The sequence below is a fragment of the Pelodiscus sinensis genome, chromosome 12 (genome assembly GCF_052426305.1).
Source record: "Pelodiscus sinensis isolate ZL-2025 chromosome 12, ASM5242630v1, whole genome shotgun sequence".
NCBI classification, from domain to species: domain Eukaryota; kingdom Metazoa; phylum Chordata; order Testudines; family Trionychidae; genus Pelodiscus; species Pelodiscus sinensis.
In genome coordinates, this window is record NC_143063.1 from 28,130,893 (window position 1) to 28,149,546 (window position 18,654).

The following is an 18,654-nucleotide window of genomic DNA, read 5'->3' on the forward strand; positions in this document are numbered from 1 at the left end:
CCTTGGAACCTCTCCCCATGATAGAGAGAAGGTTCTGGAGGCTGGACACCAGTTCCAACTGATTGGACCGGCTGGTTATGGAGTGGTGGGATGACCAGCAGTGGCTCCAAAGCTTCAGAATATAGACGACCACCTTTATGGAACGGTGTGCCTGGCTTGACCCTGCCCTCTGACAACAGGACACCTAGATGCAACCCGTCACCCCCTGGAGAAGTGGATCGCCCTGGCCGTCTGGAAGTTCGCCACCCTAGACAGTTACTGGTCGGTGAGCAACCTGTTTGGTGGGGGAAAGTCCACCGTCAGGGGCCCTCCTCATGTAAGTAAGGCACTCTCAGGCTGCAGTCCCTGAAGGGGAGAGGTCCTGGAAAGGGGGATCCTATGGAAAAGGGGGGTGGAGGTGCATTGGGGATGGAGAGGAAGCACCTTCCGTGGGTGGTTCTGCAGTCCCTCCCTCATACAGCCCTGCTGGCAGGGCAGATTCATAGGGGATGCTCCTGGAGTATTTGGGGGAGGAGGGGTAGAGGGCAGGCACCTCCCAAGGGCTCAGGCACTCCCTCTCATTCTTTGTTTTGTGTGTTTGTCTCCTTCTGAGGGTGGTGAGAGCCATCAACTCCATCGTGCTGGGCAGGGTCATCCGCCTGGGAAACCTGGACCTTACTCTTTCAGGATTTGCGGGGGAGCCACTGATGGAACCCACATTCCAATCCTCTCCCCACATCATCCAGCCACTCAATACATCAACCAAAAGGGCTATTTCTCAATAGTGCTGCAGGACCTGGTCAACCATCACGGACAGTGTACGGACATTTTCGTCGGGTGGTTGGGCAAGGCACACAACACCCACATTTTCCAAAACTCTAGCCTCTGCCAGAAGCTGGAGGCTGGCACTTTCTTCCTCCAGCATGACTTTTGCATTGGGGATATGCAGATGCCACTGTGCATCGTGGGGACGCAGCCTACTTCCTAATGTTGTGGCTCATCAACCCCTACACTGGGCACCTGGCCCCAGTAGGGACCAATTTAGTAAGCGCCTCAGCCAGGCTTGAATTCAGGTCAAATGCACCTTTGGGTGCCTGAAGACATGGTTCAGGTGCTTCCTGACCCACCTCAATGTGGGGGGAGCACAACATACCCTAGGTCGTCTCAGCCCGTTGTGTTCTCTACAACATTGTGGAGATGAAGGGGGAGGCCTTCCTACCTGGGTGGGGGAAGAGGCCAGCCGCGAGAGGAGACCCTTTGAGCAGCCATGGACAGCTGCCATCCGCCAGGCCCATCAGGCCGGGGTGCACATCCAGGAGGCACTTAGGGACTGTTTCTCCCAAGGATCCCAGTAAGTCTTCCAAGGGCCTCCCCACTAGGGGCCTGTGCCTTGCCCCCCTATGCCTTTCCCACAACAACCCCTCCTTTCCCCCCTTCCCTGTACTATCAATAAACACACCAGGTTTGAGTTGAAAAACAAAACCTTTGTATGTTTATCATAAAAGTAACTGAGGAGGATGGGGGGGGGGCTGAGAACCTGGATGTGGGAGGGAGGAAGGGGACTCAGGGCTGGAAGTGCCATCTTGGGCCCAGGGATCTCAGCGACCTTGGTGGTGGGTTAGGCCTTGGACAACAGGGGGCGTGGGAGGGGCTGGAGCAGGGACAGGTATTGTAGGGGGCAGAGGGAGAGGGCAGAGGCATAGTATGGGAGGCAGAGACAATTTGAGGGGCAGAGGCATATCATGGGGAGGGGACAGAGGCATAATATGGGGGACAGAGTAAGGGACAGAGACAGTTTGAGGGGCAGGGGGAGGGGCAGAGGCATAGCAGAGGAGCTGGGGAGGCAGGATGGTGGCACACGTCATCCTGCCACACAAGCTGGTCCAACATGCAGGTCCACCATTGGTCATCACCCTGAACCTTCTGGGCCAGGGTGTGTTGCATGTCATGGAGGACAGCCATGTGCTTCCTCCTGAGGTCCTCGTGGATCCTCCTGTGCTTGCAATTCACAACTAGTTCGGGGTTTGCACCTACTTCTTAGCAATCTGCCCTGAGATTGACACTCTCACTCATGTGCCACTCCAGACAGTGCCATTGTAGTGTTCTAAGTGTTATTGAAAGTCAGTGGAAATGAGGTTCTTAAGTGCTTAACAGCTTTGAAAGTCAAATAGATGTCAGCTTCTAGATAACACAGGTGCCTTTGAAAATTTCCCCCCAGTGCAATTGGTTTGCTGAATATAATTGGTGCTGGAAACAAAATGTATGGTCAACAATGAATTTATATAATTATTTAATTACTCCATTACATTTACAGCACAAATTTGAACATGTTTATGATAGTGCAGTCTTGTAAAGGATATGATCATATCTCCTTATGTAACACATATGCAAATTTGTCTTATGAACAATGTTCTATTATTACAATGAATTCTGAATATCTACTATAAAATTATCAGTATGATGAAAGATTGTAAAATCTGTGTCACATTAACTGCAGTCAAATCTCTACAAGTAAAGGCTGCAGTTTGATGTTCACATTGTCATTCTACTGTTTGTCTAAGCAAACTGGCTATTTTTATGCAAAATTTTAAGATAATTCCATTCTGTCTTAGGGCTTTAAATTTATCTGTCATATTCTTTTAAAGGCATACAACACTCCACGCACCTGGGCATAATCCCACCCACCGCACAACTCTCAAAATAGTTTTTTATATTGGAGGAACCCAATATAAAACCCGTGTTTTGGGAAAAAAATCAGATGGCCCCAGGGAAAGTAAGGCCACTTACTATATAAATAATTGTTTTCCTGGTGATAAATTAATTTTAGGCATTTGTTTTAATTCAGCTTTAATTTCAGAGCATGAAAGTTATGCAGCAGAAAAATGCAACCAAAATGAAACAGGCACTGTTGTTGATGCATATAGACATTATTATCTTCTTCATAGGAGTGTTGCCAGCCTAAATTTATTAATGTTTGCAAAACACTTTAAAACTTTGATTGAAAGGCACTACATATGTGCAAGTACCTTTATTATGTTAGTATTATTATTTCCTATTAATAAATTGAGGACATGTCTTTACTTGCTGTGCTGGAGATTGATGTTATGGCGTTCAGTTTAGCAGGTCTAGTATATACCCATAAATTGAATGCCGAGGGCAGCTTCAACTGGGATACTCCTCACAGTCGCATGGAGTAAGGGAAGCCAACAGGAGCATTTGCTCCCGTTGGCCTCCCACAATGGGGACGGCTCCAAGTTTGGCTTAAGGTAAGCCTACTTAGCTACGTATTCTATGTATCTGGAGTTGCGTACCTTAAGCCAACCTTCCAGGTCTAGTGTAGACCTGGCCTAGGTTGAATAGTTACATGACATAGAAAGTAAGGCAAAGGAAGAATTTACAGATGCAACAGGCTTATTCTCTAGTTCGTCTCTCTATAACTTACGGTTTTATCTATAGTACAAATTCTAGTGTTCAGACCAAGGTGAGAAGAGTTTTCCATCACACTTTGGGAAGGGAGCATGTCTGATTTGTGACAACTATCATGAAGTTTTTATGCCATAATATTGGGCTGAGTCTTCCTGCCATTTAAATCACTGTCAACTCCCACAGATTTCAATGGGAGCAGAATTGAGCCTATTCATTCAATATCATCCCACCAGTCTAGTTATCACCCAGTACATCACTGGGGCTGTGTCCAGACTCAGGGGTTTTTTCGGGAAAAGTAGCCTTTTCCCGAAAAAACTTCCCCTGCGTCCAGACTCAAGCCGCGTTCTTTCGAAATAATTTCGAAAGAACGCGGCTTTTCTTTCGATGGCAGTAAACCTCGTTTCACGAGGAAGAACGCCTTCTTTCGAAAGTTCCTCTTTCGAAAGAAGGCGTTCTTCAATGTAAATAGGGCTTCCTCGAAAGAGAGCATCCAGACTCACTGGGTGCTCTCTTTCGAAAAAGCGGATTGCTCTTTCGAAAGAAGCCTGCAGTCTAGACATAGCCTGGGAGTAACTCCTCTCACTTTTTGGTGTTTGCACACTTCATAGACAATCATCCTGACTCTCCTAAGGTGATCATTTAGTTAGTATAAAACACTACATTTCTGCTAAATTCACCATTGCTCATTAACAATATTAAATCTACCTCTAACAACATATGAATGACATTGCACACCTAAGCCACAAGCTCAAAATGTAGGGCTGTTATGAGGAAGCAATGGCTACATGTGTAAGACTGTGACTGTGATGTGAACAGAACAAGAGCGTGTACTGAAGTGATGAAAAACAGAAGCATTCACTGGAAAATAACTGTATTGAGTAAATTTTAAAGCAATGCTTCAAATCTACATTTTGTCAAAAAAATTAAATGGTCTTTGTTTACTGTGAGATAATGAATTTCTTAAGAGAGAAAGTTTTTTGATTAATAATGCATGATCAGACTATACTGCTAGAGTAGGCAGAAATAATACAGAAGCATGTCTTGTCAAATGTGTGTGACTAATTCAGCTCCACAAGTATTGATTTGACAGATTACCTTCCCTTGCTTTACCTGTGCATAGTCATTTATATGTAATGGACATTTTTATTAGGCAAATTATATTCCTTTTGTTTAAACCTCCAATCTGAAAGCACATCACTGTATTTATAACCAATTAACAATTCTTTGGATCTCTACATTTGCATTATGTTATAAGTTTGCTCCACCTCTTCTCCAGCCTATTAACATCAATTAGCCTAGTAAAGATATGTGAGTCTGACATGCAAACTTTGACAAAATGCTTGGGCTGATCTTCCAAACAAAGATGTAATGCCACAGCATTTGTTTTTGATAAATGATTGAATTTAATAAACATTTGTTTGCATATTTTTATCATGATAATGAATATAATTACTTTTATTTATGTCATAGAACTACTATTACATTTTGATATATACATCACTTAAATATGTATCATTAGTATTTTGTACACACTGGCACATTGAAGAAGTGGTTGGACTTAGGGACAGTCTATTATCCTCCAGTCTGCAGCTAATCAAGCAATATTCCACTCAGTAACATAATGGTATGTAGTGGTTACTACATATGCTCCCATACGCATTAGACGGCAGCAAATGGTTTGGTTAGTATTCTGCATACAGAACATATCTGTCAATCAATGGGCTGGCCAGATTTTTTTTATATCACTACTATTATTTTTAAACTTAAAAAGGGCCAGATCCCAAAATCTTTACTCACATTAATAGCACTTCAAACCCCAAAAAATCCAACTGTCTTCTTCACTGGAAATAGGATTGAACCTGTTCAATAATTGTTTAATTTCATTCCACTACTCCCAGCTATCACTATGAACAATTCCTCTTCCTCCTTCAGTGTGAACAAAAGGTAATATTTATTAGACAAAAGGGTTTCCAAATCTGTCCCATTCTTTGTAAAGTGCCTTGCATGGTGAACATAAATGTTAATAATGACTATGTAGCTGCTCCGCATGAGAAATTTTCAACAAAGTCAATGGGAGTTCAACTTGTGAAATGGCTTGTAACAGAGCCCTGGATGGTTCCTCTGTTAGAGGGCATGGGAACCTGACTGCACCTAATTGCGCAGGTGATCACAACAGCTCTTTGGGGGTCTCTCTGGCTGCGGGACTAAAATACTCCCTCCCTGCAGTCCCAGCAAACCCAAAGAAAAGGCAGGGTTGCTACCAGTGATCCAACCCCAACATAATGATTTGGGGAAATTGCATGGTTGGGTCTCTGAGGCAGGCTCAGTCCATGCCTGACCTATCCTGGAAGTCCACTATATCTCCTCAGGTTAAAGATGATGGTTGTCTGCTTAGAAGTTTCTTCCATGGATCCTACATACGGCTGCTATGGGCAGGCCTGCTCCTTCCTCAGCTGCTGTCTGCAGTTTCCTTCCTTTTATGCATGATTAACAGGGCCAGAAGGGTGTAGGTAGCTTTGCTTTTCATGTGGCTCCTACATACCCTGTCACATGGCTAAAGAATAGGATCTTTAGGTAACTAACCCATACAGATTCTCTTACTATGAAGTAATCATTTATGTAAACAATTTTTTTTAATTATTTTTAAATAGAAAATAAGATGGCTTTGGAAATTCTTAAAAGTTTTTAATATTTCCTGTACTGATGTCCCATTTGTTAGTCTAAGTAATTGCGAAGAAGAAAACCTCACCAATTTCAGCCTTTTGTGCTGTTATGGTTCCAAATTTAAATACCAGACAGAAAAGATAGCAGCATTACTTATGATAACATCTCATCAGCCATTAAAAACAATTGCATTAGGGATGTTAAATATTGGTTAATTGAATAGTCAAGTAACCTCATGTTAGTCAACTATTCTATAGTCCCCGGGGGTGGGGCCAGCAACCACTGAATCAGAGGCAGCAGCGTGGGGTGCCAGCTGGTTCATTAGGGGAGTCAGTTTAAAAACCAGCTCCCCTCACGGACCAGCTGTCTATTGTCCTATGCTGTTGCCTCTGATAAAGAGGCAGCAGCGCAGGGTGGCAGCAGTCCCTGTTTGGGGGGTTTTGAGCTCCTGGACCCAGCACAAACCAAAACTGAGCTAGGCTGCCAGCCCGCCTGGCTCCTAATACACTTTAAATAAAGAGACACAAGCCAGGACTACGCCAGGCTGCTGGCCAGCCTGCTAAAAAATTTACTGGAGTGCGGGGGGAGGAGGAGCAGGAATACATGTAGTCTATAGCATTAACCTATAATCTCTTGCTTATCGGTTAATTGGCTATACTACTACATCCCTAAATTGCATCAATATTATTTCATTTCATGATACAACTAGACTGAAGAATATTCCCCTTTGTACAGCTGCAATTATTTTAAATCAATAAAAGATAAGCTATTTTAAATATTCAGTGGGCAGTTTTAACAATGTGCCCATCACATATGTGAAATTCTTTCCAGATACCTTTGTTTTAAAACAGTGATGTCATTCTTCAAGTTGGAATTTATCATGTGATCAATTGTCTGTCAATGAAATTCAAAGATGGGAAAGTTACTATGTCTTAGACATCTAATTATAACAACTAATACTCCTTTTCTAGTTCTGTGAAACAGATTTTTTGGCATGCAGACAGACTTAGGTCCTACATTCGCTGACATCAAACCTCTCACTGTAGTCAATAGGGTTTTAGTGCGAAAGGAATGCAGAATTATATATGGCACAATCGGCCATTCTTTATGGGTATTAGTAAAGAAGGATACCAAGCCTTGTCTGACCAGAAAGTCAATTGATAACAAATATTGCTTTGAATTAGATTTTATTCCCACTCCAGAACCTGAGCTACAGTTTCTCTTTCAAATTTCACTTTTATTTACCAAGATTTTTATATGCAGTTTAATGTTACATCATTTAACTTCCTACCCTGCCAGACTTTCACATCTCCTGCAGTATAGCATGTGGCTATATAAAAGGGCTATCCCATCACTATTTTAAAATAACCATAATGTGTCCAGAAAAATCTAGAATTAAAAGTAAAGAGTTAGACGAAGAACATGAGTATGCAGAGAAAGCAGAGTTTACCACTTTATTAAAATTGTGATTGTTCCCATAAAGACTCAACCAGGTCACATATTAATAATTATCACTGACAATCTTTAACATCAGACTAAACCCACAAGTGAAGCAATATTACATCTCTCTCTCTCATTTATCTTTACTGCTTATGGCCCCTCTGTGGTCAGCATGCTGTGAGCTTCGTGGACATTTAATTATGAACACATCATAAATGTGGCTGACAAGGCAGAAGCTGGGTTCAGATGCTCCTGGGATGAAGGAAACATTGTTGAAACTACTTAGGCTTGCAGTACTTTCATTCAAACAGTGCTCTGAGTTGCCATATACATCGCTGAATGGAGAGCTCCCTCTCCTTCTGGTTTCAATATTTTGTTTTTAATCTAATATTGTTAAACTATATTGGAACATAATGTTTGTTACCCTCTAAAAATAATTTAATTTCCATCACTATTCAAATAAATAATGATGTACTAAATTTGGATTTTGCTGCTAGAGTCACTCACTTTAGTGGCTGTAGAGGGGAGTGGAAATGTAACACCCAAGTGGTGATGCTCAGGGTTTCTGCCTGCACGAGATAAGATAATGGATGCCTCAAGGACTTCTTGGGCATAGGGGGAAATGTGCTTAGAAGCAGCACTTATACCTCTAGCTTAAAGGTCCACTATGCTCTATTGCCCTCACCTGTCACTTGCCTCTAAAAATCCACAAGCAACACAGACTGGACACCCCTCAGAGGGGTCACAGCCCTTTCTTTAGTAGCAGAACTATTATCTGGGCTGCTTCTTGCTTGGTTGTGTTGAGTAACAAAAGAGGTTCCCAGCAAATACACATTTAAAATAAGAAAATTCTGCTACAACAAATATTATCATGAAAATATTTTTGGACATTAGGACACTGTGTACGGCTCAAGATCAGGGAGTATTATGTTTGATCTAAGTCAGGGCTGAGTAAAATATGTCCCAGGGGCTGGATCTGGCCCACAAACCACCTGAGAGGACCCTCAGGCACATGCAGCTGCCGTGGTTTAAAACACAGGCCCTGTGGCTCTCTGCTCTGCAGGGAGGGGAAGGATTCATGTGAACTCCTGCCCCCAGTCCAATCCTCAGCTCCCATTGGCCAGAAAGAACTGGCCAATAAAAACTGACCTCAGCGAGTGGGGTAGTTCAAGCCTCTTCCCCCACCCAGAGTGAAGAGCCGTGTGGAGGGAGCAGCCTGTATTTTCAAGCAGGCTGGGGAATTTGCAGGCAGGGAGCCCAGCTTGCCTTTGGGGTGCTCCAGCCTGCTGGCCAGGAGACATTTCGGTAAACTCCTCCCAGCCAGCACCTGCCTCTGGCACCCCAACCCCTCCCACACCGCAACTCCCTCCCCCAAATCACCATCCAAACCTTCTGCACCCCCTGCCCCAGGCAAGTGATTATTCCCTCCCCGACCTTGTACCTCCTCCCACACCCCTACCCCAGGCAAGAATCCTTTCCTGTACCCACACTCCCTCCCTGGCCCTACACTCCTATCCCCTGACCCAGGTCACAACCCCCTCCTTTACCCAAACATCCTCTGAGACCTCATGCAGTCTCCTGAACTCCAGTCCCTAACCACGTGCATCCTTCTGCACCAACCTCCATCCTAGACCCTGCACCTCCTCCACAGAAAAGTGTGATCCCTTTCCAAAGTTTTGGAGTGGCCCCCCCACCAAAAATCATTGCCCACCTCTGATCTAAGTAAACAGAGAAAATCATGAATAAATATATGAAAACCACTCAAGTGCCACCCTTGCATCAAACTGGTGCAAACTCAGAATCAGGTTCATGATCTTTCAAGATAGAACAGCACACATTTAAATTTCTGAGTTAGTTTCATATTCCAATAGAACTGCTTTGTTCTCTCTACCTCCTGCCCCCAATCAGCATGGGTGTTTTGCTCCAAGGAATCACACCTATTTCTCTTTTATAATGAAAGAAATTATTTCAGTTGGACTAAGATTCCTGAAAGTTAATGTTATTATAAACACTTTGAATCTGTATCACTACTAAACCTTACCTTCAAGAACAAAATTTTGAGAAAGGAGCCCATGGACTCTACACATATATAAAAAAAATTATATATAAAGATGCCCTATATAAGGTGATTTTTAGTAAAGAATATTCACACTGTTAAAAATTAGGAAACAATATAAGCTACACTAACATTTCAACATTTAAGTAAGAATAAATGTGCATGCAAAGAATTAACCAGTGTCATATTTCAAAGCAACTATCCTCCATAGTGCTGAGGTACATATTTCTATACTTCCCCAACAGACTAGAAATAGAAAAGACAAAGCATATAATAAAGCCAAGCACAATGAAAGAGCACTGAAGAAAGAGCTGAAAAGTAACTATCATGTTGGCAGATAAATTCTACACACAATTATTCATTCCTAGCCTCTTGACATGTAGATTAATGAGTTTGATAACCCGGGCTTCTAAGAAGTAGATTCAACTCTGTTTCACTAGCTTTCCTCTTCTCTAACTACAAACACTATTCAGTCTATTGAGAAAAAAACAAATCGATACATTTGCACTAGTCATCAACATTTTTGCAATTGAAGTCCTATGTCAAAAATATGATATGTACTGTAGGACAGGTCTCTTTACTAGCCCTGTCAAGAATTCACAGGGGATCATGTGATCACTGGAAGGAGGAGCCTTGCTTCTGCTCCTTGTTTCAACAGCAAGCTCAAAGTCACATAGTAGCCAAGAGAAAAAAACATCAACCATTCTGCTCGTTATAATGACCCCTGTACTCACTGCAATGTGTTGTGTACATAAAATTTTCTATTTCTTCCCTGAGGCCAAATGACCTTTTGTCAACACTTTGGTTAATGCTCACTGATCAAAGTGTATTTTAAAGCAAGTGCTGTATCAGATTCCAGCCATGATGACTTTACAAGGGGTTGTGTCTGCTTCAAACAACTACACATAGAGATGCACTCTCTTAGCAAGAATGAAAAAAAGGCTAATGGCTTACAGATTTATTCTTTGTGAAGGCAAGCTTTGCACAGCGGAAATGTTTCATTCTTGATTGGTGAGCAGCTTTAAGTACTTATTTTATCCCAAATGTTATGAGTTCAAATTCTCCTGTGTAATAACAGTCGTATGCAGCTGCTTAGGATTTATCAGGGTTTCCCTCACTCCCCGATTAACTGTAGTGGAACATGTAGCATTTGCCTGGTAAGGAATGAAAAGAAGAAAAATACTGTCATTTTCCTCTGTAGAAATTATTAATGTCTCACTTAGAGAATGGGTTTTTTGGTGCAATGTCAGTGAAGTTCTACTCCAGTGTAATCATGTTATAATATACTTTTCATCCACACTGAATTCTGAAAACACTAGAAGACTATAGTGGGTGATCATAGTAATGGGCTGCTATAAGTAAACCTTAGTACAGGGGAAAGTTTCAGGTGCCTAAAGGCTACAGATTTTCCTTTAAAAACTGGCTGTGTAAAGGAAATACAAACACACATCATGTAGTTCACATGTAGTACAGTCCACCTGGTGGGCAGCAATGTTTTTCAGCCTGTAACAAGCTTTTCACTGCAAATAAATCTTACCAATTACTATTTTAATTTTTTTATGTTGCATGGCACTTTACTGAACTTAGAGAACATGTATTTTTGAACACATTCTGTAGTGATCATCCTAAAACACGTTTGACCTAGAGCTGAAAAGAACTTTGTGAGTACTGAGTATTAGTGAATCTTAGTTGTTATTGGATCTCAGGTGTCTTATATAAAAGATAACTCAAATAATATCAGTTTTTTATTCAAAGTTGTTTTCTTTAGGAAACCATGAAGTTATCTGCTTCAAACCTATTTTTTTAAATGTAAAATCACTCCGGTTTTTTTAAAGTTAATGAGAGGATAGCAAGATCTGATAGTCGACAATTGCAGTGGGTAGATGTCATGATTATAATATGGGTGACCCTATAACCCTGCTTAACTACACCTCTCAAAATGTATATCTTCTATAAGGAAGATTACTTAGAGACACAAATTACTGTTATGAATAATCCCCAATGAGGAAAGTTGTGTGTTTTTAATGGGATAAAAACCAGATGTAAGTAATGCATTCAAAATTTCAGGACATTGCAGTTTAACAGTCTGGGACTAAAGTTTTGAGTTCCTTAGAGAAGACAAATTTCCACTCAAGCAAGTAGGAGTTTGAGTAAAAATTGAATATACACCACAGGATTTGTCCCATGATTGTTAGTTTTACCATTAAAATTTCAAGAGCTTTGAGGGAGGATATGTAAAAGATAATTGCATATAGAATTTGATCATTTCTCTACAAATCTAACCCTCTTCCCCACCCCATACTAAAATGTATTGATGTACCTTATCTGATATATTTTCAGCTGATGTTGGTATGTTACATTTTATGTTGCTGTAGATTTACAACAATTTTCAAACATCTCTTATATACCACACAAAGACGAATGACATCATGAACTACTTAACAGCTCAGCTGCCTATGAGCATTAGATAAGTGTCTTACACTAGATAGATAATTGATTGGATAAGCACAAGCAACATTTTCACTATTATTGTTGCAGATGCAGCATTGAAAATGTGTGCAAAATCAACAGCAAACAGTTCCCTTAAGATGGTGAATTGATGGCTTCCTATACCAAATCTCTCTAATTTTGAAATCTGAGGATTTTTTGGGGAAGAGGAACAAATTACTCCTCCCATCCCCGGCCAAAAAAACCCCCACCCAAATACAGATCCCTCTTAAAGAGCTTGTTCCCATGCATTTTGTGGTAACATTCCACCCTTATGAGGTTTTGGACAAGACGAAGGAGGGATTGTGTCACCACTAGCCCTGCAATATTGGATGCTCACAATGCTTTGCTGCTGTAGTTCTGAGCCTGAGATGCTTACAGCCAGCCAACAAGCAGCAGGTCACACCCTCAATGTCTGCTCACTAGACAGATCTGACCCCAACAGCCTCACAGACCCACTCTGGCTTCTACAAACCTCGGTTACTACTTGTATGGTGATCCCAATATACTCTCAGTCCTGAATTTTCTCACATGTGTTCTGTGATGCTGAGCTGTTTCCCAGACAAATCATGGAAATAATAAGGTTTACTTATTTCTATAAAGACACAAAAGCACATCATAGCTAATTAATAATAATTGGGAATAATGAACGCTTCCAATTAAACATAGCACTGAGTTGGCTTATAATAAAAATAAAACAAATTGATTAACAATAGAATATAGTTTAAGCGATGCCAAGTAAAAGGAATAAAATAATAAGAGGTTACAAGTAGGAATGCGAACAGGTAACCGATTAACCAGTTACCCAGTAAGCATCATTCTTACCAAGTGATGTTTACCAAGTACCTGTTAACTGGTGCCCAGGAACAGTCTCTCGCTCACAGCCCACTACTGTGGGGTGAGGAGCCAGCAGCAGCTCTAGTGCTAGGACAGGAGCTGGGAGCCTCTTGCCACCAGCAGCGGCAGGAGCCCCGGACCGGGAGCCCACTTAGTTGGTAAATGGTTAACTTATTCATCAGCATTTTATAACACTAGTTACAAGGAAATAGAAGTGGAAAACACATCTAAATGTCTAAAGCTTAATCTAGCAAGATGCAGACTTTGTTCAAGATGGTTTCTCACCATATTCCATTCCCAGAGACTTCAACGTCTCCCTCTCTCAGTCACAAGCTCTGTTCCCTGGAATTTCTCTAGTGATGGATGCCAAAGATAGCTTCTGTCCTTGTTTATATCTTCCAGTGTTCAATGACCTTGCTTCATGAGGCAGAATGACCTCATGGTCTTTTTCCCTTCCTTCCCATCCTTGTATGTAAATAGGACTTCCAAAGTTTGAATTCCACCAATTCTGAATTTTTATGGGTTACCAGTAAATAAATATATACACACACCTTCTTTCCTGTCTGGTCATAGACTAGAATACATATTATTAATTATTCATGTAATTTCATCATAGGTAATTCAGCTGATTAAATTCATCTCAGGTTCAGCTCCCCTGTATTTATAGACCAGTAAATCTTTGAAATAGATGCGGAGGGTTACCTCTCAAAGTAAAGTTTATTCAAGCTATGTGGAAAGTGACATGAAGTATGATGTTGACGGAGGTTCCATGCTTCCTCCCTCCCCCCACTGGTGTTTGCTTAAATGTTAATTGTTCTGTTTCTTGCCATCTCATCCACACGTTGTCTTGGTGACCCTGTGTACTGCTTATATGTAAATATGGACCTTCATTTTCTTTGCCTATAGATCAGGTCAGTCAAAGAATCCAAAACATATTGGATATGTCTAGACTACATCCCTCTGTCGCCAGAAGGATGTAAATTAGACACACCGACATTGCAAATGAAGCATGGATTTAAATCTCCCATGCTTCATTTGAATAAAAATGGCCACCGTGTTTTGCCTACTGAGCAGTTTGTTGGCAAAAAGCGGCTATCAAGACGGGGATCAGGCAACAAAGAAAGCCTTTGTCGGCTGATCCCTTAGCCTGTAAACCTCATTTTACGAGGCATATCTTGGTAGAAACTGGGGGATCTCATTTTGGGGTACACATACAATCACAGAATACTAAAACTGGAAGGAACCTAGAAAGCACATCAAGTCCAGTCCCCTGCACTCATGGCAGGACCAAGCACCATCTAGACCATCCCTGACAGGTGTTTATTTAACCTGCTCTTTAAAAATCTCCAATGATGGAAATTCTACAATCTCCCTAGGCAATTTATTCCAGTGCCTAGCCACCCTGACAGTTGGGAAGTTTTTCCCTAATGTCCAACCTAAACTTCCCTGCATCATCAGAGGGACATGTACCCCTCACTGCCTGTCTTCTGGTATAAAAAAAAGGAAGTTGGAGAGCATATACTCATATTTTCAAAAGCAATTATTTTAGTCTGTGCAAAGGGATGGTGTTTAAACCAGCTGAAAATATTCCCTTACATGCAGCTCAACACATGAAAGAAGAAGATTTTAAAATGTACCGTTTGTGGAGCACAGGCACTCTTGCTGTTGTTACAGCTTACAGTTTCCACAAGAAGCACTGGAAGAGGCTGCCAAAAAGCATCAACAGCTCTGCAGACTGCCTTCATTGTAGGTGATTCCTCCCAGGCCACAGCCACTCACTTTTCAGCAGTACTAGACATATGTGGGACCTCTGGCACAGCCAAGCAGACTATGATGCAAGGCAACTGCAGCCACTCCCTTGGCAGGCTCTCTAACCATAGGGTCTCAGCCACAAGTTATGCAATAGTTCCTTTCCATTAGTAAGTGTGTCTAGGCCAGTAGGTGCAGAGCTGAAACCTTAAAGAGTCAGAACCCTCTTTGTCAAATGTCCATTTTAAGTATTTTGAATCAGAGAAACTATACTTAACTCTGACACCTGGTCATTTGAATCTCATTTGGAGAAGACTGACCACTGAGCTAAAAAGATTGGTCACCTTTTAAAAGGTCACCATTTTCTAGCAGATACTGCCATTTCCCCTATAATAAGAATAAGAAAACCTGTGTATGTCACATGGCTGTGTGCCATATCACCTAGTCCATGATAATTTTTAATGGTAAACTTTGTAGATTTAAATTCCCTGGAACCACACATCAAAATCCCTGAAGGGTCAAATTCAGCCCATTGAACCTATCAGGTAGGTGAAGCAAGCTGCATGCAGTTTAAGGATGTGTCTAGACTACATTCCTTTTCAGTAAAGGGATGTAAATTAGGCATGTTAATATTGCAAATGAAGCCAGTATTTGAATTTCCTGCACTTCATTTGCGTAATGGCAGACGTCGTTTTTATTCGAAACAGGGCTTTTTAAAAAAAAACGGCAGTTTAGATAGGGATCTTTCGAAAATAAAACCCTTTTTTGAAAGATCCCGTAAACCTCATTTTTAAGGGAATACAGAATCTTTAGAAAAAAGTGTAGATGGGCCAAATTTTGGAAAACCCTCTTCCAAAAAAAAAAAAAAATTGGAAAAAAGTGTAGTGCAGACCTAGTCACAATTTATGTAGCTGTTGAAACTTTAGGGTGAAAGAGACTATATGAAGATAACAATTGTTAACTACTGTTTTCTCCTGAATTAGAAAAATATCTGATACTGAAATGAGGAGTTACTATGATCAACTGACGGAAAGCAACCAAAATAACCTTGGCTCATAGTGAGATGGCTCAATTATCGATCTCTTGGGAAACCAAAAGAATACACCAGCAGTATTAAAAAGCAATGGCTTTATGCCTTATGTCCATATATTGCATCAGGATCACAGAATTTCTGGATTGCACAAGAACACACATGGAATAGACATGACATTAATATAAATTAATCTACAACTCTAAAAGCCATATGTTTTAACTACAAGATACCTGTATACACTTGAACCTTCCCATCCTCTGCCATTACAATCTATCCAGTTTCAGTACAATGTTTTAATTATACATTTGATAAACTGAAGCAATAGTAGAGAAATAATATTTTTTACTCCAAGAATCAACTCTGATGATTCAAAAGTGAGAACAATTTTTTCCCCTAGGCGCCTCTTCCCCTTCCTTCCCCCATAGATTCGCAGGATTAATATGAGTCTGGCTTTAGGGTTTTACCAGTAACTGCTGCAAAACAAGTTCTGATTGGCTGATTCAGAAATTGGGATTCTGGGCAGTGTTTTATAAAAGGATAATGTATCTTTAAGCCTAGGTGCCCTTCAGGGAAATGTATTGGATAAATGTCTTCTGAAAAGCCTGTAAATATTCCATCGCCTCACTGTCATTACTACCATGAAATGATAATGAAGCATGAAAGAAATATAATTCCATATTCAGATGACAGCATTAGCCTTCATAAGCAAACTGAAATATTTATTAGTAAAATGTTCGGTATCTACGCCTGTAATCTAAAAAAAGGACAAAAATGTTTTATAATAAAAAAGAGATTGAATGCAGAGGTAAAATCTGGTTGGCTGATTTTATTGCTTATTATTAAATCCTGGCAAAACAATTATTTTTTTCTTTTCATTAGTAAGGCACCCAAATTAAAACTATGCCCTCAGGCAGTGAGGTTTACAGTAGTGATTAAAAACAAGAAATTGTGATGCATGGGGTTTTTGACAATGGCATAATCAAATTCATTCATATTGTTCAATCTTTCACTGACAAATATTTTTACAGTGAAATATACCAAACAAAGAAGCACATACAACTACTATCAATACATAGAAATTAGGGAGACTTGTTATTATTTAAATAGGGAACTGATACAATTTTTCTATAATCTTGAATGCAAACATTAGAGTGTAGTTAATTAGGGTAATTATTGTCTAAATTGTGCTTAATTGTTTTATACTGAATAGGAGTCATGAATGAACCCTCTTGGATTTCTACAAGGCACAGAAGTGAATACTGTGTAGTTTAAGCATTTAGATATAATTTAATAAATTTTGATTGTATTTCCTATAAGTCAGAAGATATATCCTGAAGCATGCGGAGACAGAGATAAACACAAGCCATGTGCCTTGACCTCTGTTTCACCTTATTGAAAAAGAGGCGTAAAACAGTCATTTAGTACATTAGCATCAGAGAGCATTCACATACTCTAAGCACATTCTAAAAAAAGGTCTTTGAAGTGAATGAAAAATTAGAAATTCAAGTGACCACGATCAATTCTGAAACACTGCACAAAATTAATTACAGTTTTGCATCAGAAGCAAGAATGTAGATTTCAGACAGTCTGTGTCATTTATCTCTAGCAGTACAATATACAAGGCGATTAAAAAGCCAAATCTGTTCCCACCCCCCCAACTCTAAGGCCTATCAGAGGCTGTGAAGTACAAATGATTAACTCCTAATTATTCAAAGGATTGTACAGACACTTCAACTTGAATGAAATTTGAAGCAAGTCACAGGAGCTACAGAGGGACACATTTGCTGCTCTTTATCAAAATCTAGTCTGAATATCACTGACAGAATCCAGATAAATTGCACAGTAATCTGGCAATGGTTGTGGAAAGCTTGCTCTGCAAAATCCAAATCTCTAATTTCTATCTGTTTTTAATTGCTGCCTTAAATTTGCATTTTTATACAATTGGCTTAGAGAATTTATTCAGTTCTTTAGGCTATTCCAATAAAGCTGAGTCCCATTTCAAACGGTATCTCAGGAACCCGCTTACATTAAATAAGCACGCTGTGTTACAAAAATATTTACTGCCATAAAAAAGAATTTATGAGGCATTCAGAATCCAGGGGCCAGAGAGTCTTTTCTGAATGCCCCCAGAAAAAGCATATATAACCCTAAAAATTAAGTGCATGGCACAGAGGTTGCGACTTAAAAAAATTCAACACAAGATAATCAGTGAAGGGGAAATGTGTGTTCTCTGTAGTACAGAGTAGGCATAGTCAATTGTCCAAACAGAAGTCAAACCACTGATCCAACTTTTTGCAGAGCAAAAGATCAGAGAAAGAAGCCATTGGGCCAAATGAAACCATCCAGCCCACCCAAAGCAGGATACTGGGCTGGACCCCACACTAAATCCTCTAGTCCTTAAGATATTATCTACCCTCTGACATGATTCCACAGGCCCTATTAAGAGTTTATGACATCCCTAAATTCCCCTTGCCCAAAAACCTAGAGAATGCCATCACTTCATTAGCAATTCCTCAGCAAACTATTCACAGCACCAATTCATGCCGGAATTGGGTGCCACGGTAAGAGAGTGACAATTTCTGATTGCACTCTGCAAAAGACAGAAAATCTGTGGACAATCACACAAAACCCCTGAATGTTCCAAAATGTCACACACATAACTAAGGTCAAGATTTTGTCATGGGTATTTTCAGTAAAAGTCTCAGATAGATTGTGCACAACAAACAAAAAATTTACAGAAGCTTGTGAGCTTTGTCTGACTTTTACTAAAAATATCCAGAGGAATCTATCAGTCAATGCCCTGCTGCTGAGATATTACCACCATAAAATTTAGCATAGCCCATCATCAACAAACCAGGTAGTTTATAAACTGAAATTATCCTCCTTTTCTAGTAACCCCGTCATCTTTACAAAAGCTTCCCCTACATTTTTAAATAAGTTCAGTCACATGTGATTTTACTCACCAGGGCCTAGTGTAGACACA

The 18,654-nt window shown here is 40.5% G+C and overlaps 2 long non-coding RNA genes across 4 annotated transcripts in view; one reads left to right on the plus strand and one right to left on the minus strand.

Moving 5' to 3' along the window:
• The window catches only part of LOC112545491 (uncharacterized), a 191,342-nt gene that overhangs the window by 40,913 nt on the left and 131,775 nt on the right, over positions 1-18,654 (minus strand). The window contains exons 3-5 of one of the 3 annotated variants that reach the window (XR_016350511.1): positions 12,528-12,647; positions 10,520-10,719; positions 7,268-7,761 (exon numbers count right to left, since the gene is read on the minus strand). This is a non-coding gene — a long non-coding RNA (uncharacterized LOC112545491). Of the gene's footprint in view, positions 1-7,267; positions 7,762-10,519; positions 10,720-12,527; positions 12,648-18,654 lie in introns of those variants that run through there. The other 2 variants (XR_016350512.1, XR_016350514.1) reach the window with 2 other exon arrangements.
• LOC142831070 (uncharacterized) overlaps positions 9,017-18,654 on the plus strand; it is a 57,977-nt gene continuing 48,339 nt past the window's right edge. Inside the window, exon 1 of the long non-coding RNA XR_012906697.2 lies at positions 9,017-10,576. This is a non-coding gene — a long non-coding RNA (uncharacterized LOC142831070). The remainder of the gene's footprint in view (positions 10,577-18,654) is intronic.